This window comes from Bos grunniens, chromosome 15, assembly GCF_055505025.1.
Source record: "Bos grunniens cultivar Pamir isolate PY7600 chromosome 15, Bosgru_T2T1.0, whole genome shotgun sequence".
NCBI classification, from domain to species: domain Eukaryota; kingdom Metazoa; phylum Chordata; class Mammalia; order Artiodactyla; family Bovidae; genus Bos; species Bos grunniens.
In genome coordinates, this window is record NC_141179.1 from 46,562,005 (window position 1) to 46,588,064 (window position 26,060).

Here is a 26,060-nt window from a genome sequence, read left to right on the forward strand (position 1 = left end):
ATAAACTATTAAGCTTACGTGAGAGGAAATAAATAATCTGAATAGGCCTGTGTCTGTTAAAAAAAAAATTGAATCAATATTTAACAACCATCCAAAATAAAAAGCTCCAGTCCCAATGGGATTCACTGGTGAATTCTACCAAACATTTAAGGAAGAAACTGTATCAAATATCTACAATCTCTTTCAGAGGACAGAAACAGAAGGAATACTTCCTAACTTAGTTCATGAGGTCAGTGTTACCCTAATACCAAAACTAGTTAAGGACATTACAAGAAAAAAAACTGAAAACCTATATCTCTTATGAAAAAAAAATTAACAAATTACATCTAATAATGTAAAAAGGATTTATATACCACAACAATGTAGGATTTACTTCAGGTAAGCAAAGTGGATTCAATGTTCAGAATCAATTCATGCAATATACAACAATGGACTAAGAAGAACAACCACATGGAGAGAATCCATTTGACAAAATCCAACACTTACTCATTATTAAAACTTCCAGCAAGCTAAGAATAGAGGGGAGCTTACTGAACTTGATAAAAGACATTAACAAAAGCCCTATTATTAACATTACACTTAATGGTAAGGACCTAGAAGCTTTCCTCTTAAAGAAAAATAGGTTACTGATATCCCCTCTCATCACTCCTATCACACATTCTATGGAAGAGTTAGTTAATAAGATAAAGAAATAAAAATATACTGATTGGGAAAAAATAAATAAAACATGTCTTTGTTTGTAGATGACACTATGTTAAAAATGCCAAAGACTCAACAAAAAATCTCCTAGAGCTGATAAGTGAATATAACAAGGTTGTAGAACATAAGGGTTAGCATACAAAAACTATTGTTTTTTAATATGCTAGCAATAAGCAATTGGAATTTGAGATTAAAAACACAATACCATTTAAACTAGCACTCTCACAAAAGAAATACTTAGATATAAACCTGATAAAATACGTGCAAGATGTATATAAGGAAAACTCTGATTAAAGAAATCAAGTAATATCTATATAAATGGAGAGATATTTATGTTTAATATTGTTAAAGCATCAGTTCTTCCCAACTTAATTTATAGAGACAGTGTCTTCTTCAGCACCACAATCTGAAAGCATCAGTTCTTCAGCATTTAGCTTTCTTTATGGTCCGACTCTCACATCTGTACATAACCGCTAGAAAACCTATAGCTTTGACAATATGGACCTGTGTTGACAAAGTGATGTCTCTGCTTTTTAATATGCTGTCTAGGTTCTTATTACTGTTTAGCAAAAAAAAAAAAAAAAAAAGAGCTATAAAGCTATGAAAGACACAGAATAATATTAAATCACATTGCCGTGTGGAACACCCAGTCTGATAATGCTACATACTTTATGACTCCAACTATATGAAATAGTAGAGTCAAAACTATGGAGACTGTAAAAAAGATCAGTGGTTGCCAGGGGTTGTGGAGAGAAAAAACAATTATTGCCAATGGACTTGCATAAGCAGTGTTGCCACAAAACTTCAGTTATAAAAACACAGTATCCACAAAGCACAATAAAATGAGATATGCCTGTATAACTATTCAGTTCAGTTCAGTTGCTCAGTCATGTCCGACTCTTTGTGACCCCACGGACTGCAGCACACCAGGCCTCCCTGTCCATCACCAACTCCCAGAGTTTACCAAAACTCATGTCCATTGAGTCAGTGATGCCATGCAACCATCTCATCCTCTGTCATCCCCTTCTCCTCCCACCTTCAGTCTTTACCAGCATCAGGGTCTTTTCAAATGAGTCAGTTTTTCGCATCAGGTGGCCAAAGTATTGGAGTTTGAGCAAGCTCTGGGCAATGTGATGGACAGGAAAGCCTGGCATGCTGCAATCCACGGGGTCGCAAAGAGTTGGACACGACTGAGTGACTGAACAGCAAAGCACTGAAGTCATGCTAAACACTGAGCCAGCATGGAAAGAGAGGTGTTTTTTTTCTTGCTGTTGTTTTTTGGGTATGTTTTTGTTTTGTCTCCAGGCAAAAAAACTCAAACAACGCATAAACTTACCATAAGATAAAGGACACATTTCTGAGAGCACATACCACTAATATTTTTACAGAAAATGGTAGAAAAGTGCTAGGCATATAATCAAAACCCACAGGAACCAACCAAAACAAGCCCTGAGAATGAGACAGTATATGATTTCAAGAGTTACCTTATTATAATATTCAAAATGTCCAGTTTTCCACAAAAAATTTAAAAAACTTGCAAAGAAACAAGAAAATATGACTCATTCACAGAAAAAATAATAGAAACTGTCTATGAGGAATCAAGTCATAGAAGTTAAAGCCTTTAATTCAACTGGCTTAAATATGCTCAAAATACTAAAGGAAATCATGGACAAAAATTGTATAACTCCAGGAGAATGATATTCCTAAAGATATGCAGATTATAGAAAGGGACCAAACTAATTCTAGATTAAAAATTACAATATCGGCAATGAATTCACTAAGAATTTCAACATCAGATTTGAGCAGTCAGAGTTGAAAATCACAGAACTTGAAAACAAGTCATTTAAAATTATCCAGTCTGAGGAACGTAAAGACAAGGGAATGAACAAAGATGAAGAGAGCTTATGAGATCTGTGAGACACTGTCAATAATAGAACATCAAAGAATTGAAGTTTCATAAGGAGAGAACAGAGAGAAAGGGATGTAAAAGAATTTTGAAGAAACTATGACCAACATGTCATACTTTGATTAAATACATGAATCTACACATTCAAGAAGCTCAGTGAACTATAGAAAGGAAAAACACAAGAGATCCACCCTGAGACATGTTCTAATAAAACTTTTAAAGGCAGAGACAAAGGAAGAACCTTGGAAGCAACAAAAGAGAAATGACTGTCCTATATAAGGGACACTCATTAAGAAAAAGACTGGACATCTTAGCAGAAACCATGGAGGCCAGAAGGCAGTGAGATGACGTATTTAAAGTACCTAAAGAAAGAGAAAGCTCATAACTCTATACCTGGCAAACCTATCTTTCAAAAATAAAGGAGACGTTGAGACATTCCCAGATTAACAAATGCTGAGGGAATTTATCATTAGTAGATGTGTCCTATTTGTTCAGTTGCTGAGTTGTGTCCGAGTCTCTGACCCTGTGGACTGTGGCCTGTCAGGCTTCCATGTCCTTCACTATATTTCCTGGAGTTTGCTCAAATTCATGTTCATTGAGTTGGTGATGCTAGATGTGTCCTATAGGAAATGCTAAAAAGAGTCCTTCAGGTGGAAATGGAAGGATACTAGACAGTAAACTTGAAGCCACGTGAAGAAATAACACAGGTAAAGGAATATATAAGCCAGTATTAGTGTATTTTCCATTTGTGACTCCTTTTTCTTTCCCAGTTTGATCAAAAAGACAAATCATAAAATGATAATGATAAGCCTATGTTAAATGGGCACACAAAGTAGAAAGATGTAATTTGTGACACAATAACATAAAGGGGGGAGGGATGGAGAAATGAAGGATCAGAATTTTTACATACCTATGGAAGCTAATATGATATGAATTCAAAATAGATTGTTACATGTTTGTGAGGTTAATTATAAGCTCCAGCACAACCAATGCTAAAATAACTTTTAAATATACAGAAAATAAATTAGAAGTGAATCAAAATCATATACACTACAAAAATAGCAAACACAAGAGAGGACAGTTAATGGTGGCATTGAGGAACAAACAAGATATGAAACATACAAAAGACAAAGCAAAATTGCAGAAATAAATGTTTCATTATCAGTAATTATAAATTGATTACATTCTTCTATTAGAAGGTATATGTTCTCAAAATAGATTAAAAAGCAAAATGCTATTATATGCTGTCTAGAAAAGACTAATTTTATATCCAAGTCAAATAGGTCAAAAGTAAAAGAATGGAAAAGGACATTCCAGGTAAATAGTTACTAAAAGAGAACTGAGGTATCAGTGTTAAGATAAGATAAAATAGACAGTTGAAAATTGTTACAGAGGTAAGGAGGAACACTAAATATTGATTAAAACGTGAACCCATTAGTTCAGTTCAGTTCAGTCTCTCAGTCATGTCCAACTTGTCGCGACCCCAGGAACTGCAGCATGCCAGGCCTCCCTGTCCATCACCAACTCCTGGAGTTCACTCAAACTCACGTCCATCGAGTCAGTGATGCCATCAAGCCATCTCATCCTCTGTCATCCCCTTCTCCTCCTGCCTCCAATCCCTCCCAGCATCAGGGTCTTTTCCAATGAGTCAACTCTTTGCGTGAGGTAGCCAAGGTATTGGAGTTTCAGCTTTAGCATAAGTTCTTCCAAAGAACACACAGGACTGATCTCCTTTAGAATGGACTGGTTGGATCTCCTTGCAGTCCAAGGGACTCTCAAGAGTCTTCTCCAACACCACAATTCAAAAGCATCAATTCTTCAGCGCTCAGCTTTTTTCACAGTTCAACTCTCACATCCATACGTGACTACTGGAAAAACCATAGCCTTGACTAGATGAACTTTTGTTGGCAAAGTAATGTCTCTGCGTTTGAATATGCTGTCTAGGTTGGTCATAACTTTCCTTCCAAGGAGTAAGCGTCTTTTAATTTCATGGCTGCAATCACTATCTGCAGTGATTTTGGAGCCCAGAAAAATAAAGTCTGACACTGTTTCCACTGTTTCCCCATCTAATTCCCATGAAGTGATGGGACCAGATGCCACGATCTTCATTTTCTGAATGTTGAGCTTTAAGCCAACTTTTTCACTCTCCACTTTCACTTTCATCAAGAGGCTTTTTAGTTCTTCTTCACTTTCTGCCATAAGGGTGGTGTCATCTGCATATATGAGGTTATTGATATTTCTCCCAGCAATCTTGATTCCAGTTTGTGCTTCTTCCAGCCCAGCGTTTCTCATGATGTGCTCTGCATAGAAGTTAGATAAGCAGGGTGACAATATACAGCCTTGACGTACTCCTTTTGCTATTTGGAACCAGTCTGTTGTTCCATGTCCAGTTCTAACTGTTGCTTCCTGATCTGCATATAGGTTTCTCAAAAGGCCAGTCAGGTGGTCTGGTATTCCCATCTCTTGAAGAATTTTCCACAGTTTATTGTGATCCACACAGTCAAAGGCTTTGGCATAGTCAATAAAGCAGAAATAGATGTTTTTCTGGAACTCTCTTGCTTTTTTGATGATCCAGCGGATGTTGGCAATTTGATTTCTGGTTCCTCTGCCTTTTCTAAAACCAGCTTGAACATCTGGAAGTTGACGGTTCACGTATTGCTGAAGCCTGGCTTGGAGAATTTTGAGCATTACTTTACTTGCGTGTGAGATGAGTGCAATTGTGTGGTAGTTTAAGATATAAACCTACGAACCTTACAACAGAACTCTAAAAACATACGAAGCAAAAATTGAGAAGTGAAAGCAGAAATATACAGTTCTAAAATAATAGTTGGAGATTTCAATGCTGTACTTTCCATATGGAGAAACAATTAGAAGATCAGTGGCACACAGGGGAGTTGAACAATACTCTAAACCAGCTACATCTGACATACATAAACAGATACTGTCTCCAACATCAGCTTAGTAATATTTCTGCTAAACAGATTTTCTCAAGAACTTTGTGGATCTTCTTAAAATGTCAGTGGGATTCACTCCTCTAGGCAAAAGCCACATTTATAGATCTTTTCCAGACAAACACTCTAAGCCTTGCCCTCCTGCTGAAATAGTAGGAAACAGTACCCTTAAGCTCCCTAGAGGACTTCTGGTTTGGTTGATATTTGTGAGGCAAACCCTTATCCTCTTTTTTGGGGAGGGTGTAGTTAAAATGAATTGTATTTATTTATTATTATTATTAATTGGAGGAAAATTGCTTTACAGTATTGTGTTGGTTTCTGCCATACAACAACATGAATCAGCCAAGTATACATATGTCTCCTCCCTCTTGAACCTCCCTCCAGCCTTCCATCTCACCCCTCTAGGTTGTCACAGAGCACTGGATTGATCTCCCTGTATCATATAGCAAATCCCCACTGGCTATCTATTTTACTATCTATATGGTAATGTGTGTTTCCATGCCACTCTCTGAATTCATCTCAACCTCTCCTTCCCCTACTGTGTCCACAAATCTGTTCTCTATGTTTGTTTCCATTCAGTTCAGTTGCTCAGTCGTGTCTGACTCTTTGAGCCCCCATGAACTGCAAAAGGCCAGGCCTCCCTGTCCATCACCAACTCCTGGAGCTTACTCAAACTCATGTCCATTGAGTCAGTGGTGCCATCCAACCCTCTCATCCTCTGTCGTCCCCTTCACCTCCAGCCTTCAATCTTTCCCAGCATCAGGGTCTTTTCCAATGAATCAGTTCTTCGCATCAGGTGGCCAAAGTATTGGAGTTTCAGCTTCAGCATCAGTCCTGCCAATGAATATTCAGGACTGATTTCCTTTAGGATGAACTGGTTGGATCTCTTTGCAGTCCAAGGGACTCTCAAGAGTCTTCTCCAACACCAGTTTAATACATCAATTCTTCAGCACTCAGCTTTCTTGATAATCCAACTCTCACATCCATACATGACTACTGGAAAAACCATGACTTTGACTAGATGGACTTTTGTTGGCAAAGTAATATCTCTGCTTTTTAATATTCTGTCTAGGTTGGCCATAACTTTTCTTCCAAAGAGCAAGGGTCTTTTAATTTCATGGCTGCAGTCACCATCTGCCTTGATTTTGGAGTACCAAAAAATAAAAGTCTGTTACTGTTTACACTCTTTCTCCATCTATTTGCCATGAAGTGATAGGACCATATGCCATGATGTTAGCTTTCTGGATGTTGAGTTTTAAGCCAGCTTTTTCACTCTCCTCTGCCAGGAGCCAGCGTGAGGAACTCCACCCGTAGCAAAGGTCATGAGGAAGGAGGCTAGGCATACACAAAGGTGGGATCGAGCCTCAGGAGTCCCCCTGGAAATTCTCGAGCATCTACCCCCAAAACCAGAGTCTGCCTACTTTACTGCTTTGTGCTCTCACCTACACCTCTGACTTTACGGGGGAGCTGTCCCCCACCACCTCTCTCTGAAAAAGAGTTAACTTACAGCTCCAGTTAATAAAGTTCCTGGGCGTGACAAGAGTGTTTCAACTCACAAACTCCTTTGGAAGTTCTCTAGCCTGCCTGAACAGGTTCTTCTGGCCACATGTGATTGTTCACAGCCTCCCAACCGTGAGAGGCACAAGATGCTCTAAACTGTCTAAATACAGATTCCTTTGAGCAGTTAAAAGATTGATTAGAAATTGTATTGGTGAAGGGTTTTTCACTTCTTGGGCCAATGTTTGCTGCTAAGTTTCCATATCCCTTACGTACTGTGTCCCTGGGAGTGTACTGATTAATATAATTGGTGTATAGGAATGTAAGTAGTAGCTTTAATGTTTATAACCTTGGACCCTTGAGTTAATTCTTTTCTTGTTATAGCCCACCACACCTTTGCCCTATAGGAATGCAACTTTATCTAATGATTTTGGAGTGTGGCACCTGACTTTAGAATAATCACCTTTAGAGAAAAATAAGTTTTCTGAAGAAAGGGTCATAAAATGTTAACAGGCCTCATGGCCAGAAGATGATGTAAATCACCTAAACTTTTGCATATGATAAGTTTGAAAGCCTGGCTTCAATAAGGATCAAGGACTGCTGACCTTCCCCCATTATCCTCTATGCACAACTTAAGGTATAAAACCTACTTTGGAAAATAAAGTGCGGACCTTTTTCACCTAAACTTGGTCTCCCCATGTCGTTCTTTCTCTCACCTTCTGGCTGAATTCCCATCTGGAGCGTGGAGGCTCGTCAAGCCTACTAATTATGCCTGGGCTTCTAAGATCTGACCGGGGAGGCCTTAGTGTCTCCTTTCCTTCAGGAGAACGGGAGGACGCCTGCGGCCTATGTAGGTGACGCAAATTCCTTATTTTGGAATTTTATTAGCTTTCCACATAAACCAAATTATTCAGCCTCTTTTCTCCACTGAATTTTCTCACTGAGCTATCCTTATTTAACCACTCTTTATATCTTTAATTCTATCATATCCTGATCGCCGAAGCCATCTCCCCTTCGAATTCCCTGTATCCTGCTGGGGCTGGACCCCGGCACTCCTCTCTCATTTTCATCAAGAGGCTCCTTAGTTCTTCTTGGCTTTCTGCCATAAGGGTGGTGTCATTTGCATAACTGAGGTTATTGATATTTCTCCTGGCAATCTTGGTTCTAGTCTGTGCTTCATTCAGCCTGGCATTTAACATGATGTACTCTGCCTATAAGTTAAATAAGCAAGGTGACAACATGCACCCTTGACATACTCCTTTGCCAATTTGAAGCAGTCCATTGTCAATGTTCAGTTCTAACTGTTGCTTCTTGACCTGCATACAGATTTCTCCGGAGGCAGGTCAGGTGGTCTGGTATTCCCATCTCTTTCATAATTTTCCACAGTTTGTTATCATCCATACAGTCTAAGGCTTTGGCATAGTTGACAAAGCAGAAGTAGATGTTTTTCTGGAACTCTCTTGCTTTTTAGGTGATCCAATGGATGTTGGCGATTTGATCTCTGATTCCTCTGCCTTTACTATAACTAGCTTGAACATCTGGAAGTTCATGGTTCATGTACTGCTGAAGCCTAGCTTCGAGAATTTTCAGCATTACTTTTCTAGCGTGTAAGATGAGTGCAATTGTGCAATAGTTTGAGCATTCTTTGGCACTACTTTCTTTGGGATTGGAATGAAAACTGACCTTTTCCAGTCCTGTGGATACTGCTGAGTTTTTCAAATTTGCTCACATATTGAGTGCAGCACTTTCATAGCATCATCTTTTAGGATTGTTTCCATTGCTGCCCTGTAAACAGGTTCATCAATACTGTCTTTCTAGATTTCATATATGTGTGTTACACCATAATTTTTTTATCTTTCTGACTTACTTTCACTCTGTATAATAAGCTCTAAGTTAATCCACCTCATTAGAACTGGCTCAAATGCATTCCTTTTTATGGCTGAGTAATATTCTGTATATAGCACAATTCTCTATCTATTCATCTGTCAATGGACATCTAGTTTGCTTCCATATCCTAGCTATTATAAATAGTGGTGCATTGAACATTGGGGTATGGGTGTCTCTTTCAACTAGTTTTCTCAGGGTATATATAGCCCAGTATTAGGATTGTTGGGTCATATGGTAGTTTTATTTCTAGTTTTATAAAGAACCTTTATCCTTAAAATGATAGGAAGGCCTGTTTTTGTGCCTGATTCCTTCACCTTTTAATCTTTCTGCAGTTTTAGGGAAAAGTTATACAATCATACTAAACAGAAATTGAGACTGTGAATCTCTTTAATTCTTACAGATGGTGAGAAATTTCAAAATCGTAAGGTCTTGGTTTCCTTTTGTGTAACAGTTCTTTCCTCAATCCTTACACATATTATCATAAATAGAAAAAAGAATTCAAGAGTCACTTTTAAAACTTTACTTGGAAGTCTCCCAAACCAGCTTTTAAATATTTTCTTGAACATAACTCCAGGATATAATTTTGCTAAGCTTTTTGTCACCTTGCAACAAGAATCTTCCTCCTTTTGTTTGTAGTAACATGTTCCTCAGTTTCTTCTGAACTCTCACTGTGGCATACTTAAAGATTAGATTTCTACCAACAGTGTGTTGAAAACATATAGGCTTTCTCTCAAAGTTCTTCTAGTCTCTGCTCACTTGATTGATTTCAAAGCTATTTCCAAGTTTTTAGGTACCATTTCTAGGCATCAAAATCTGTATTATTTTTATATTGTTTTATAATGGATTACCACAAACTTAGTATCTCAAAACACAGATATATCCCAGTTTCTGTCAGGAGTCTGGCATGACTTAGCTGGGTGCTGTATTCGCGGTTTTATAAGGCAGCACTCCAGGTGTTGACTGAGCTGTATTTTCATCTAGAGTTTGAACTAGAAAAGCTGCTTTTAGCTTATATATATTGACAGAGTTAATTTTGCTGTGATTTTTGTAGGAGACAGGAAAAATAAAATAAAAGCAGGCCCCGGCAAGGACCACAAAAGAAATTTATAATTATTGATAAACTGGATGCTATAAGGTATGACTCTTGGAAGAAGTCCAGAGGGAACAGTTCATAATCTTGAAAACAAGATATGATCCTGGAGTCGGTTTTCCCAACTGGCATCTCAGAGTCATGTGTTTTACGTATCTGCTGGAAAATCTATAGATAAGAATATTAGTCTTCGTTACTGATCTGTTATTGATTACTGTTTCCTAATTACTCAATGGTTAATGATCATTTTGTTCTTTGGCCCTGAATGCCACATGAGTTATAGTTTAACTCCCTGCTTATTCTTTCATTCACGGCTGAAAGTATAATAAAGCTTGCTTGGATTCAGTTTCGGCACCTTCACCTTGGAGTGGTGTTGTTCCCCTGACCCTCGCTTTTCTATGAATTTTTGTGTCTCCTTTCTCATTCTCTTGACATATCGCACTTTTGGAAACCCTGCTTGTCGAGCTGGTCTCGACAAGTGGCGCCCGAACAGGGACCCAAAAGTGAATCCAGCCTCCGAGGCTAGCTCCTAGGGACAGAAAATGCAGGAAAATCCGGCCAGCTCGGTGGACGAGAAAAGTACTTGGTAAGTACACCCCTGCGGATTTGTCAATCAGCGTAACAATGGGGCAAAATCCTTCTAAACATAGTGACTATATGCAAGTGTTAAAAACTTTGTTAAAAAGTTCGGAGGTTGAGATTTCTCACTCCTCTTTTAAAAAATTGTTTTCTGCCATTGAAATATATTGCTACTGGCTAGATCCAGATAAAGAGACTTTGAGACATGAAAAATGACAAGAAGTTATGCATTGCCTGTGCTGTGCCTACCAACGTGGCAAAAAGATACCTTTGTCTGTATGGTCAGTAGAAAATCTTATTAACACAGCTTTAGGACAGCTGCAATCCAAAACCTTGGATTCAAGAGATTCTGTAGAACAAATACAAGAACAAATGAAAAAAAAAATAAAGTTATATGATAACATATGTGATGAGGAAGAAAAACAATCAATAAAAATGAAAAATAAGAGCCAAAAAAATGATAAAAGTCAAAAACAGATCTTTCTCTCTGTACCAACTCCACCTTTGGTTGAGCCCCCTCCTGGCAATCCTGAAACCCCTAGAGATGATGGATTTGCTTTTAAACCACAGATAACTGTGCCTAATAAAATGATGCCTTTACAAAAGGGAGTTCATATGACACAATTGCAGGGAGATAAAGATGCTTTAGTTCTCCCTGTGGCTCTAACTCAAATCCCACCAGACCCTCAATTTCTACAAACAGGAATACATTATGATTATAATGCCATACCATTTAAAACCATAAAGGAGATAAAACAGGATGTACCCAATATGAAACTAATTCTCCTTATACCATGGGACTAATTCAGGGACGTTCACAAGCTGAACAGTTAATTCCTTATGATTGAAAAATGATAGCCAAAAGTTGCCTATCCACCTCAAAATTTTTACAATTTAAGACCTGGTGGCAAGATAAAACAAATCAACAAGCTTGCAGAAATGTGACAGCCAACCCGCCAGTTGATATAACATTTGATCAATTAATGGGTAGTGGGACACATTTTGACATTCAAGCTCAGTTACAATTTGATGATCAATTACTCCCTCAAGTGAAAATGATATGTTTAAAAGCCTGGGAGAGAATAAATCCACCCGGACAAGCCTCAATTTCATTTACCCAAATTAAACAATCAATACTCTGGGAGTTGGTGATGGACAGGGAGGCCTGGCATGCTGCAATTCATGGGGTCACAAAGAGTCAGACACAACTGAGCGACTGAACTGAACTGAACTGAAACAATCAAATGGAGAACCTTATGTAGATTTTATTGCCAGGCTACATCAAAATTTAAATAAAAGTCTCATAACCTGGTTTGAGAGATATGCTGATGCAAATTCTTGCTTATGACAATGCTAACTCAGAATGTAAAAAGACGATTCAGCCTCTCAAAGCACAGGGTACCCCTCTAGAAGAATATCTTAAAGTTTGCCAGGATATCGAGTCAGAACCATATAAAATGCAACTTCTGTCTCAAACATTGTCTAAAGCTAATAAAAAGACAGATATGAGATGTCATGAATGTGAAAAATTAGGACACATTAAAACAGACTGTAAAGAAATAAAAAGGTAGTCAGCTGATAAATTACACTATTGGTTCTGATGCCACTCCTATTTGTATTGGTTTTGAAAGTATATGTCTTAAAACAGGATATCAAAAGTGGCTGTCAGTTGCCAAAGAATCAAATGAGAATAAGACTTCCCTCTTTCTGTTAACTGCCCTTACCTTTTTAGAAAAAGAGGAAAGTTCCAACATGATGAATCCACCTGACCTTCCTGATTGTGTTGCTGAAATTAGCCATGGTATTAAAGATTGGTTAAGACAAAAATTATGTGAAAGATCAAAAGGTCACTTATTATTAAATGTTGCAAAAGGCTCTATTATTGATTGGGAACCCCAAGGAACCCCTAAACTTTAAAATCTAAAGTGTCTTCCCCATGGATATATAATAAAAAGACAATTAGTACTTATGGTAGTCAACCCCTCATATAACATGGGGTAAGATTAGCTCCCCCTGTGCCTCGTCTCGGAGAAGGCAATGGCACCCCACTCCAGTACTCTTGCCTGGAAAATCCCATGGATGCAGGACCCTGGTAGGCTGCAGTCCATGGGGTTGCTAAGAGTCGGACATGACTGAGCGACTTCACTTTCACTCTTCACTTTCATGCATTGGAGAAGGAAATGGCAACCCACTCCAGTGTTCTTGCCTGGAGAATCCCAGGGACGGGGGAGCCTGGTGGGCTGCCGTCTATGGGGTCGCACAGGGTCGGACATGGCTGAAGCGACTTAGCAACAGCAGCAATGCCTCATCTAGATCATTATCCTATTCATGATAAATTATGGAAAATACCCATGACATTAAAAGAGCTAATTGCTTGAAAGAGATGATATACTGAATATATTTTAAATGACCCAAAAGCTACCTTTAATTTTACAAAAACTCTACCCACACTATTCAGACTTGTGTAAAAATTCCTTTTGTTTTTATGATTGGACCAACAAAATATGATCCCAACTTGAGATTAGTAACATGTATTAACTGTTCATTTTATACATGTATAAATAATACCATTCCTTTTGATGAAAGTTGACAGAGTATTTACATTCTTAAAACCAGAACTGACATATGGGTTCCAGTTGATTTATAACGACCTTGGCAAGAAAGCCCTACATTATATATTATTGAAAAAATATTGAAAAATCTTAAACGTGTTAAAGGTTTTCTGGGATTACTAATTGCTGAAATCTTAGACATTATTGCTATTACCACTACAGCAGCTGTAGTTGAAATGGCTCTTCATAAATCTGTACAAAGAGTTCATTTTGTACAAAAATGACATAAAGATGCTGATGTCCTTTGAACCATTCAACAAAAAATTGATAGAAAGTTGGCCTCCCAAGTGGCCGACCTTCAACAATCTGTTATTTTATCAAGAAATCAATTAATCAGTTTACAAAAACAGGTGAGACTAAGATGTGATTGAAACTATACTTCCTTTTGTGTAATGGCTTTTAAATACAATAAGACACAATTCAATTGAGATAAAGTTAAACAACACCTATTGAACCAAGGTAATATTTCTGTAGATATTCAAGATCTACAATAGAATATATTAAAAGCTTTTAAAAAAGTTTTATGATGGAGTTTCTAGACCAGATTTTCTTGATACTGTTGCTGATAATCTTTCTTCTCTTAATCCCTTAAAACAGATCAAGACATTTGGATACGGAATTGCTCTGAATATGGGAGTGATATTAATTATGTGTTTGTGTTCCTGTATAGTCTGGAGAAAAATGATCAAGAGACAGCGAAGCCAACAACAGCAACTAGCATTTCTCACCATTTCTCATCACATGCAACATTAAAAAGGGGGAGATGTAGGAGACAAGAAAAATAAAAGAAAGAAAAACAGGCCCTGAAAAGGGCCACAAAAATTTATAATTATTAATAAACTGGAAGCTATACGGCATGAGACTTTTGGAACAAGTCCAGAGAGAACAGTTCCTAATCTTAAAAACAAGATATGATCCTGGGGTCGGAAAACCGACGCCAGACTGTTCCTCAACTGGCATCTCAGAGTCATATGTTTTACGTATCTGCTGGAAAATCTGTAGATAAGAATATTAGTCTTCGTTACTGATTTGTTATTTATTACTGTTTCCTAATTACTCAATGGTTAATGATCATTTTGTTCTTTGGCCCTGAACGCCACATGAGTTATAATTTAACTCCCCACTTATTCTTTCATTCACGGCTGAAAGTATGATAAAGCTGGCTTGGATTCAGTTTTAGCACCTTCACCTTGGAGCAGTGTTGGTCCCCTGATCCTCGCTTTTCTCGAAATTCTCGTGTCTCGTTTCTCATTCTCTCGCCGTATCACGCTTTTGAAAACCCTTCTTGTCGAGCTAGTATCATCAATTTTAGGACTGTTCACAGTTCCTGGCCACATTATGTTTTCCATAAGCCTTCCTTCAACACGATAGCTTACTTCTGTAAGTCAGCAGGAGGGAAAATTATCTCTGAAGAAGGGCTGAGTCTCTTTTTAAGGCCTTTTGCCTGATTAAGTTGAGCCTATCCAGGAAAATCTTCCTTTTGGTTAAAGCAAAATCAACTGATTTGGGACCTTAATTCTATCTGAAAATTCCTTCATCTATGCCACATTCTATTGTTTAGCAGCAAAAGGAGGTCATTAGGTAGGCCTGGAATCATGGAGCTACCCTCATCTGTGTGCCAAGTGGTAAAGTATGTAAAGTCCTCAGTCCAGTATTTGATGTATACTAAGAGCTCAATAAATGTTAACACCTCCTATCTTTCAATTTTTCTAAAGTCTCTGTTGTAACCAGAGTCTCTGTGCCCAGAGGGATGTGGGACTCAATGAGGTAAATCCCACTGAAGGGGATGAGGCTTTAAAGGAGTTTGCCACCACCTAGCCAAAGGAGAATTGAATTCTCTTACTTATGATACCATACTTCACAGTTTAGGAAAATCTGGAGAGAGGAACTGTTAGTGGAGACTTGAAAACCTAAACCAGAGAATTTGGAGGCAATACATATACAGATTAGCTTCCAGGGAATTTTTCAGTGCATCAAGGTAGAGTATAAAAAGGAATTAAGAGAGAAACATAGCCCAGGGAGTGTATGCCATCCAAACAAGTATGATGGCTGTTATATGGAGATACATATAACCTTCAAGATATCCTTTTAGTTGACCAAAGGGACTTGGAGTTTAGGTGGTTTAGGATTATAACTGAGCTATTCTGTACACGGAATTCATTTGGTGCCTATACCTATTCCAGGTGGAAGAGGCAAATTTTAAGAGACGATATTCAGTTAAGATTGGCCTATGAACTAAAGTAACCTGAAAAGTGGCAAGAGTATCAGGGAAATCATCATGAAAAGAGAAAAGGCTGTTTGAATGGGATGAATAAATTCCAAGGACTAGAGGATCCTATGGGACCAAGAATGGAAATGTAGGAAAAATAGATGCTCCCCAAAGTAGAAGCAGGTTCCAATCTCCAGGAGACCATGAAGACTGAAAGTAGAATGTCAGATCCCACCACTCTACGAAAATAAATATAGCATTTAATGATAATATGTCAAGTACAATAAAGATTGGGAAGCTTACATACATTGGAGAATATAAGGAAAGATCAAGACTTAAGGGTCTAAATTAAGACCAAGGTTTTTTTGTTTGTTTGATTTTTACTTCAACTAGAAACTACATACCACAACTGCAGACAGGGACGCTGATCCTGTAGGTTTTCTTTCAGAAGTGGCTTCCCATCTCCTGAAGCTTCTGCCATGAGATAATAGGAAATATTAGTCATGGAAATTGCTGCAACATGGAAAATAACTTTCAGCATTTTGGTATAGACTGAAGGTTAATGGAGATGCTGTGTGTCCTTTCTGCTAATGTTCTAGCAATTCTGTTATTTTCTTGTTGTCTCAAAATGGGGAGATGCTTTCCTTCAGGAGATGTGAGAGATTGTAATCCAAAGAAGGCCTCTTAAGGGTTTGATATCCCATAGTCATTGACCTCCATACAGGTTAGGAAGGAACAAAAAATGTAGGACAGTAGCTCTTGCTGCTTTTTCCTTCTAAGACTTTCAGACTAAGCCTACTGACCTAGAATTCTCAGAACTGTCAGTTCAAGGGCACAGACAAAGACACATATAGAGAAGGGTAGACTTCTCAATGATTGTCTCCACTGGATGATCTGGTTCAGATTTGGAGAGATATTGGTTTGACACTGGAAAGCTGGGGAGTCTGTCTGTCCTGTTACACTGTCAGTCTCCAGTCATTGTTCATTCGGCACAAGTAACTCTGCTGAGTGTTGGGTAGGAGTTGAATGTTTCAGAAGACATTTTTCAAGATTACCTTCCCTGAAGGGAACTGGAACACTATGGATATATCCCCACATTAGGAGATGATCTGCCTGTGATTTGAGAACATTGGTTTATACCCCAATGGACACAACCTTTGACCACCAAGCAGCATGGTATAAGTAAGATTTTATATTGACTACAGAAAGAGTAATGTGGAAATTAGTCCATATATTTAATTCTTGCTAAATACTGAATCCTTGGTATCTACTGTAACCTAACAAAATGATATCTGCTGAAGATGAATGCAGAGGCCTTTACTAGATGTATGTAGGTCCAGAACACACTAGTATTTTCCTCAAGAGTAAATTAGTTTTAGAGTTAAGTTGTATACCAGGATCCCTCCTTTCCACCTCTAACTAGAGTGTCTAGGAAGAAATCCTTTGAAGTCACGTAAAAATCAATTTTGTCAGTTCCAGCAAGGATCTAGTAATAGTCATAGAACTATATCATCATTGAAAATTCTGTTTTGTCTTTCACTGACTTATTCTCTAAGAAAAATACATATAAAATAGTGTGTATATTGAGGATTTGTGTATAAGGCGCTTTTTCTAATAGTTCCTAATATCAATGAGTCATTCCTTGTAGCTTTATGTGCCTCAGAGCTGATATTGGTGTTGTGTCAATGAAAGAGGAGCAGAGATATGTGTAATAGGAACAAGGATGAGGAGAAGAAAAGATTCTTTTACTTCTTGTCTACTTTGCTATTGCCTACAGTGAAGGACTTTTGGGCTAGAGGTAGATTATTTACCCATTCTTGGTGGTGCTGGGAAGATTTTATCAATGATTTCTCTACCTTGCTTATCACATGAAAATGAAGTGAAAGTGTTAGTCTCTTAGTCGTGTCTGACTCTTAGTGACCCCATGGACTGCAGCCCGCCAGTCTCCTCTGTCCATGGAATTATCCAGGCAAGAATACTGGAGTGGGTTGCTATTCCCTTCTCCAGGGAGTCTTCAAAACCCAGGGATCAAACCCAGGTCTCTTCCATTTCAGGCAGTTTCTTTACCATTTGAGTCACCAGGGAAGTATATAGTTTTGGTCTATTTGAGTGCCAAATTATACAGACAGATTTAGAGAAGGCAGGAATCTATTCAAAAAAGGCAGAAATTGCAGCAAATTAATGCAGGTGTTAAGATTGTAATGTCCTCACTCTTCTGACTGATTGAACTTGACTTGGTTTTAAACCCATTTAAAGTTAAAAACATGAATTAATCTTTCAAAGTAGTTGTCCTCAGACTTTATATTACATAATAATTACCTGAGGATATCTTGAAAATGTGGATTCCCAGCCCCACTCACAGAGAATCTGACATGGAAGGTCTAGCTTATTGCTCAGGAACTACGGCTTTTATAAACACCTCAAGTTTCATTTTACAAATGGTGCCAAGTGATGAATCACATTTAAAAAAAAACTCTCTCCTAGGAAAACATTTTTTAGTGGAGAAAAGGTGGGAGTGTAAAAAATAAATTTGCCTTTTCTGTTGGCCTGAACATGATGATGTACCATTTGACTCTCTTTACTTCTTAGTTTCCAGTTGAAGTACTCTTTCTGTCTCAGTATTTGAATGAATACACATTCAACTGCTGTGCTAGAATGTTCAACTGAGTTAAATTTTTTAAGACTTTAACTTCAAAGGATAAAGAAATGGAAAGTTCTGTGCAGAGCTATAAAGCTTTTTAAGGAGACAGGTAGGCTAGATCCAGAAATGCTGCTGACATGTGACTGAGTCTAATATGGTCAGAAAAATTACCTGAAATTTCTGATAATTTCAGAAATTATCAAAGAAATAAAATAGAATATTTCCTAGAGCTATAGTAGGCCTGATTGTCCATAATGAAAATTTAGATCAAATGTTGTATGAATTTAACAAAAACAACAAAAACAACTATGTTTACTAGATCCTGGAAATACTCTCCTATTCATAGAATAGATAGTAAGGAGTTTGAATATTAAACAAATAAACAATCTTGGTTATTTACACATATGTTATTAATAAAAGCAGACAGATGTCAGAGTTCCCAGTAGCAGCATGGTATGGCTACATGATTTTTTAATATTAAAAATTTCACTATTTTTAATATTCTTAAGGAATATGATGTGGATCCTAAGATTATCTGTCAACCAAATTAATAAAGGAAAAAGTAAAGCTACTAGTGTAAATGATTTTTATTGTATAAGGTAAAAATTAAAAACAGTTATAATGAAAATTCTAGCTAGTTCATACAAGCAATGAATGCTTGAGAGGGTATGGAGAAAAGGGAAACCCCTTGCACTGTTGGTGGGAATGTAGATTGATAAAGCCATTAAGGAGAACAGTATACAGATTCCTTAAAAAACTAAAAAGAGATCTAAAATGTGACCCAGCAATCCCACTACTGGGCAATTACCCAAAGAAAACCATATTTCAAAAAGACACATGCACCCCTGTGTTCATTGCAGCACCATTTACAATAACCAGGATATGGAATCAACCTAAATGTCCATCAACAGAGAAATGGATAAAGAAGAAGTGGTACATATATACAATGGAATATTAGTCATAAAAAGGAATGAAACTGGGTCATTTGTAGAGATGTGGATGGACCTAGAGACTTATATACAGAGTCTCTTAATACAGGGAATTAAGTAAAAAAAAAAAAAAGAAAAACAAATATCATATATTAATATATGTGGAATTATAAAGAATTTCCATAGATGATCTTATTTATAAAGCAGAAATAGTGACACAGATGTAGAGAACAGAAACATAGATAGGTATCAAGGGGGAAAGGAGGATGGGATGATTTGGGAGGTTGGGACTGACATATACATACTATGTATAAAATAGATAACAATGAGAGCCTACTGTATAGTTCAAGAAACTGTACAGCTCAGGAAACTGTACTCAGTGCTCTGTGGTAACCTAAATGGGAAGGAAATCCAAAAAAGAGAGGATATATGTATTTGTATAGCTGATTCACTTTGCTGTACAGTAGCAACTAACACAGTATTATAAAGCAACTATATTTCAATAAAAACTTTAAAAATTGCAGTTAGCTCAATACAGAATGAGGTAATATAGGTGAGGATACTCTGTGTGTGTGTGTGTGTGTTTGGTGGTAATGAGAGTGAAAATGTACCAAGCTGGTAAAAATTTAAATTTGAATGTGGCAGCTAAGAATGAAAGTTGTTAATGACACAAAAGGGTGATTCCTTTCTCTCTGTGTGTGTGCATGCTCAGTCAGGTCCAACATTTGTGACCACAAGGAATGTAGTCCCCCAGGCTTCTCTGTCCATCATCTAACTAATGAAATAATAAAATGAAATAAAGAAATCTCAATTGGTATCACAAAAGTAGACAAGAAAAAATTCTAAAGAAGAAATTATGGGTACATATAAATAAGTGACAGGAATAAGTCAAGTTTTTCATCATTATGTATATGCCAATAGAACTCTGTTTAAACACACATCAAGACATATCCACCAGAATGTTCATAGCACCACTATTCATAAAAGTTAAAACTTGGAAACAATCCTGATGTCCTTTCACAGTCACATGGTAAATAAAAAGTAACATATTCATACAATAATGAAAAAAATATCATAATGGTACAGAACAATATTGGTAAATCTCACAATTTGAAGTTTTCAAATGAGCCAAATACAAAAGAATACATATAATATGATTCTGTATACAGAAAGATAAATACCTGCCAAAAAGGAATTTATAATATCACAAGTCTGAATAATGACTAATGTAAACTGTTAGGAAGTAGAGAGATTAATGATAAGTAGCTAAGAGTATGAAAAATTGTTTTGGAATATGAGCAGTGTTCTAATACATCATCTGGGCATGCTTATGTGGTCAATTTGTGATACTTCATTAAACTATAAATACTAGTAGACTCTAATCTCATGGCATGATCTTCTCTATGGTTTGAGAAGTCATTGGTCAGTGGAGGAAGGATGAAATAGACCAGGAGAAAAGACCAAAGCAGTCTTTGTTCCATCCCAGGAGGACTGTCAAGTTAATCTGTACTGTTCCTAATCAAGATAAAGTCACAGGCACATGTTTTATGGTTCAGTTCAGTTCAGTCACTCAGTTGTGTCCAACTCTTTGTGAACCCATGAATCGCAGCATGCCAGGCCTCCCTGTCCATCACCAACTCCCAGAGTTCACTCAAACTCATGTCCGAGTGGGTGATGCCATCCAGCCATCTCATCCTCTGTCGTCCCCTTCTCCTCCTGCCCCCAATCCATCCCAGCATCAGAGTCTTTTCCAATGAGTCAACTCTTTGCATGATGTGGCCATCATGCTGAAACTGGCCATAAAGCTGAAACTGGAGTTTCAGCTTTAGCATCATTCATTCCAAAGAAATCTCAGGGCTGATCTCCTTTAGAATGGACTGGTTGGATCTCCTTGCAGTCCAAGGGGCTCTCAAGAGTCTTCTCCAACACCACAGTTCAAAAGCATCAATTTTTCAGCGCTCAGCTTTCTTCACAGTCCAACTCTCACATCCATACATGCCCACTGGAAAAACCAAAGCCTTGACTAGATGGACCTTTGTTGGCAAAGTAATGTCTCTGCTTTTGAATATGCTATCTAGGTTGGTCATAACTTTCCTTCCAAGGAGGGAAGGAAGGTCTTTTAATTTCATGTATGCAATCACTATCTGCAAGTGATTTTGGAGCCCATAAAAATAAAGTCTGACACTGTTTCCCCATCTATTTCCCATGAAGTGATGGGACCAGATGCCATGATCTTAGTTTTCTGAATGCTGAGGTTTAAGCCAACTTTTTCACTCTCCTCTTTTACTTTCATCAAGAGGCTTTTTAGTTCCTCTTCACTTTCTGCCATAAGGGTAGAAGCCATGCCGTGTGGTGCCACCCAAGATGGGCAGGTCATGGTGGAGCGGTCTGACAGAATGTGGTCCACTGGAGAAGGGAATGGCAAACCACTTCAGTATTCTTGCTTTGAGAACCCCATGAACAGTATGAAAAGGCAAAATGATAGGATACTGAAAGAGGAACTCCCCAGGTCAGTAGGTGCCCAATATATGCTATTGGACATTAGTGGAGAAATAACTCCTGAAAGAATGAAGAGATGGAGCCAGAGCAAAAACAATACCCAGCTGTGGATGTGACTGGTGATAGAAGCAAGGTCCGATGCTGTAAAGAGCAATATTGCATAGGAACCTGGAATGTTAGGTCCATGAATCAAGGCAAATTGGAAGGGGTCAAACAGGAGATGGCAAGAGTGAACATCGACATTCTAGGAATCAGATCAGATCAGATCAGTCGCTCAGTCGTGTCCGACTCTTTGTGACCCCATGAATCGCAGCACGCCAGGCCTCCCTGTCTATCACCAACTCCCGGAGTTCACCCAGACTCACGTCCATTGAGTCGGTGATGCCATCCAGCCATCTCATCCTCTGCCGTCCCCTTCTCCTCCTGCCCCCAATCCCTCCCAGCATCAGAGTCCCATCCAATGAGTCAACTCTTCGCATGAGGTGGCCAAAGTACTGGAGTTTCAGCTTTAGCATCATTCCTTCCAAAGAAATCCCAGGGCTGATCTCCTTCAGAATGGACTGGTTGGATCTCCTTGCAGTCCAAGGGGCTCTCAAGAGTCTTCTCCAACACCACAGTTCAAAAGCATCAATTCTTCGGCGCTCAGCCTTCTTCACAGTCCAACTCTCACATCCATACATGACCACAGGTAAAACCATAGCCTTGACTAGACGGACCTTTGTTGGCAAAGTAATGTCTCTGCTTTTCAATATGCTATCTAGGTTGGTCATAACTTTCCTTCCAAGGAGTAAGCGTCTTTTAATTTCATGGCTGCAGTCACCATCTGCAGTGATTCTGGAGCCCCCAAAAATAAAGTCTGACACTGTTTCCACTGTTTCCCCATCTATTTCCCATAAAGTGATGGGACCGGATGCTATGATCTTCATTTTCTGAATGTTGAGCTTTAAGCCAACTTTTTCACTCTCCACTTTCACCTTCATCAAGAGGCTTTTGAGTTCCTCTTCACTTTCTGCCATAAGGGTGGTGTCATCTGCATATCTAAGGTTATTATTTCTCCCGGCAATCTTGATTCCAACTTGTGTTTCTTCGAGTCCATCGTTTCTCATGATGTACTCTGCATATAAGTTAAGTAAACAGGGTGACAATATACAGCCTTGATGCACTCCTTTTCCTATTTGGAACCAGTCTGTTGGTCCATGTCCAGTTCTAACTGTTGCTTCCTGACCTGCATACAAATTTCTCAAGAGGCAGGTCAGGTGGTCTGGTATTCCCATCTCTTTCAGAATTTCCCACAGTTTATTGTGATCCACATTCTAGGAATAAGTGAACTAAAATGGACTGGAATGGAGGAATTTAACTCAGATGACCAGTATATCTACTACTGTTGGCAGGGATCCCTTAGAAGAAATGCAGTAGCCAAAATGGTCACAAGAGAGTCTGAAATGCTGTACTTGGATGCTATCTCAAATATGATAGAATGATCTCTGTTCATTTCCAAGGCAAACCATTGAGTATCACAGTAATCCAATTCTATGTCCCAACCAGTAACACTGAAGAAGCTGAAGTTGAATGGTTCTATGAAGACCTACAAGACCTTTTAGAACTAACAACCAAAAAAGATGTCCTTTTCATTATAGGGGACTGGAATGCAAAGTAGGAAGTCAAGAAAGACCTGGAGTAACAGGCAAATTTGGCCTTGGGATACGGAATGAAGCGGGGCAAAGGCTAATAGAGTTTTGCCAAGAAAATGCACTGGTCATAGCAAACACCCTCTTCCAACAACACAAGAGAAGACTCTACTCATGGATATCACCAGATGGTCAACACCGAAATCAGATTGTTTATATTCTTTGCAGCCAAAGATGGAGAAGCTCTATACAGTCAGCAAAAACAAGACTGGGAGCTGACTGTGGCTCAGATCATGAACTCCTTATTGCCAAATTCAGACTGAAATTGAAGAAAGTAGGGAAAACAAATAGACCATTTAGGTGTGACCTAAATCATACCTAGGATTATACAGTGGAAGTGAGAAATAGATTTAAGGGACTAGATCTGATAGAGTGCCTGATGAACTATGGATGGAGGTTCGTGACATTGTACAGGAGACAGGGATCGAGACCATCCCCATGGAAAAGAAGTGCAAAAAAGCAAAATGGCAGTCTGGGGAGGCCTTACAAATAGCTGTGAAAAGAAGAGAAGCAAAAAGCAAAGCAGAAAAGGGAAGATATAAGCATCTGAATGCAGAGTTCCAAAGAATAGCAAGGAGAGATTAGAAAGCCTTCCTCAGTGATCAATGCAAAGAAATAGAGGAAAACAACAAAAGGCGAAAGACTAGAGGAGAGATCTCTTCAAGAAAATTAGAGTACCAAGGGAACATTTCATGCAAAGATGGGTTCGATGAAGGACAGAAATTGTAGGGACCTAACAGAAGCAGAAGATATTAAGAAGAGGTTGCAAGAATACACAGAAGAACTGTACAAAAAAGATCTTCATGACCAAGATAATCATGATGGTGTGATCACTGACCTAGAGCCAGACATCCTGGAATGTGAAGTCAAGTGGGCCTTAGAAAGCATCACTATAAACAAAGCTAGTGGATGTGATGGAATTCCAGTTGAGTTATTTCAAATCCTGAAAGATGATGTTGTGAAAGTGCTGCACTCAATATGCCAGCAAATGTGGAAAACTCAGCAGTGGCCACAGGACTGAAAAGCTCAGTTTTCATTCCAATCCCAAAGAAAGGCAATGCCAAAGAATGCTCAAACTGCCACACAATTACACTCATCTGACATGCTAGTAAAATAATGCTCAAAATTCTCCAAGCCAGGCTTCAGCAATACGTGAACCATGAACTTCCAGATTTTCAAGCTGGTTTTAGAAAAGGCAGAGGAACCAGAGATCAAATTGCCAACATCCGCTGGATCATCAAAAAAGCAAGAGAGTTCCAGAAAAACATCTATTTTCTGCTTTATTGACTATGCCAAAGCCTTTGACTGTGTGGATCACAATAAACTGTGGAAAATTCTGAAACAGACAGGAATACCAGACCACCTGCCCTGCCTCTTGAGAAACCTATATGCAGGTCAGGAAGCAACAGTTAGAACTGGACATGGAACAACAGACTGGTTCCAAATAGGAAAAGGAGTTCATCAAGGCTGTATATTGTCACCCTGCTTATTTAACTTCTATGCATAGTACATCATGAGAAACGCTGGGCTGGAAGAAGCACAAGCTGGAATCAAGACTGCTGGGAGAAATATCAATAACCTTAGATATGCAGATGACACCACCCTTATGGCAGAAAGCATAAGACAAAGACCCTTTAAATTCCATTCTTTGCCTCATGAAGCTTTCACTGAGCTGTTTGTCCCCCTCAGCAATTGGAGTGTTTGAAACTAAACATTAATTAAACTTCTCTCCTTTTTAGCCCTCTTAACGTTGACACATTCTTGCTCTGATCCAGCATACAACCCCTCCTTAATGATCCCTCCTAAGAATAAAAATATTCCTTTTTTTACACACCCTCTATTCTGTGTTCATTCTACAAAAGAACCTTCCCTACAAAAGGAAATTCCTTTTTTCCTGTCCTTTGAGATGCTTAAAGTTCTATTTGAATTGTTTTTTTCTATTACAATAATCTCTTTCCCTTTATTGCAATAATCCTTTCAAATGAAGTCTCTTTTTATGTAAGTGTAGATTTACTTTTATTTGACAATAGAAGTTACCAAATTGTTTGTCTCTTTTGATAATGTACTCCCTTTGCCTCAGATTTGGAACTGTTTGTGGGAACAATGAGATGTTAGATTCATATTTGTGTTCTCATCATGCCTTAATCTGCCTTGATCTCTGACTGTCCCTATTGCCGTTTCCATCAATTTCTGTTTTTATTTTAATCTCTGAGTACGTTGTTGTATCTCTCTGTCTACCCATTTCTCTCCTTTTCCTTCACTTACCTGTCTCCTGGAGGCCAAGCTCCTGTCTTCAGTTTGCTCCAGAGAGATGAGCGAGAAAGCAGAGCATGTTCCTTCCTCAAGTCTGGCAGTTTGCTTATTTATATCTCTAGCCTAGACTTCACCTCCCTCTGTGGTAAAAGGGCAAGCAGGAAGTGAAAGACTGGTTTCACTTTTGTGGGTTTTTTCCCCCTCTTTTAAAAGATCAGCTGATTTAAAGGAATCCTATGCATTTATTTATTTATTTATTCCTTCATTCATTTGTTTATAATTGTGATTTATATTTATTTATATAATTATGATTAGATAATTGTGACTTGTAATTGTGTTTACACTGTGATTCTTGGATATTAAGGTTATTGCAAATGGAAGACTAATGTTGGGGGGGAGCGTTGTGTGTGCATGTTTCTTTATGGTGGCCTGTGGTGAGCACCAGATAAAGAACATGGGAGAAACAGGATAGGGAACGAATTTCAGAAAAGAGACAAGGGCACATTAGAATGTCTTCCTCAGGAACTTGCTTTAACTGCTTTATTGTTCTAGCTGTGTGGTTGGTTTGAAAATTAACAAAGTTTCAAAATTGTATTAGCTGATTTGGATGATTCAACACT

The 26,060-nt window shown here is 38.3% G+C and overlaps 1 protein-coding gene across 1 annotated transcript in view; it reads right to left on the reverse strand.

The window, feature by feature from the left end:
- Positions 1-25,592, reverse strand: part of LOC147357852 (interferon-induced very large GTPase 1-like) — a 39,103-nt gene extending 13,511 nt beyond the window's left edge. Inside the window, exons 1-2 of the mRNA XM_086340364.1 lie at positions 25,453-25,592; positions 15,835-15,904 (exon numbers count right to left, since the gene is read on the reverse strand). The gene's annotated coding sequence lies outside the window, so the exon portion shown is untranslated. The remainder of the gene's footprint in view (positions 1-15,834; positions 15,905-25,452) is intronic.
- Between the last annotated feature and the right edge of the window lie 468 nt (positions 25,593-26,060).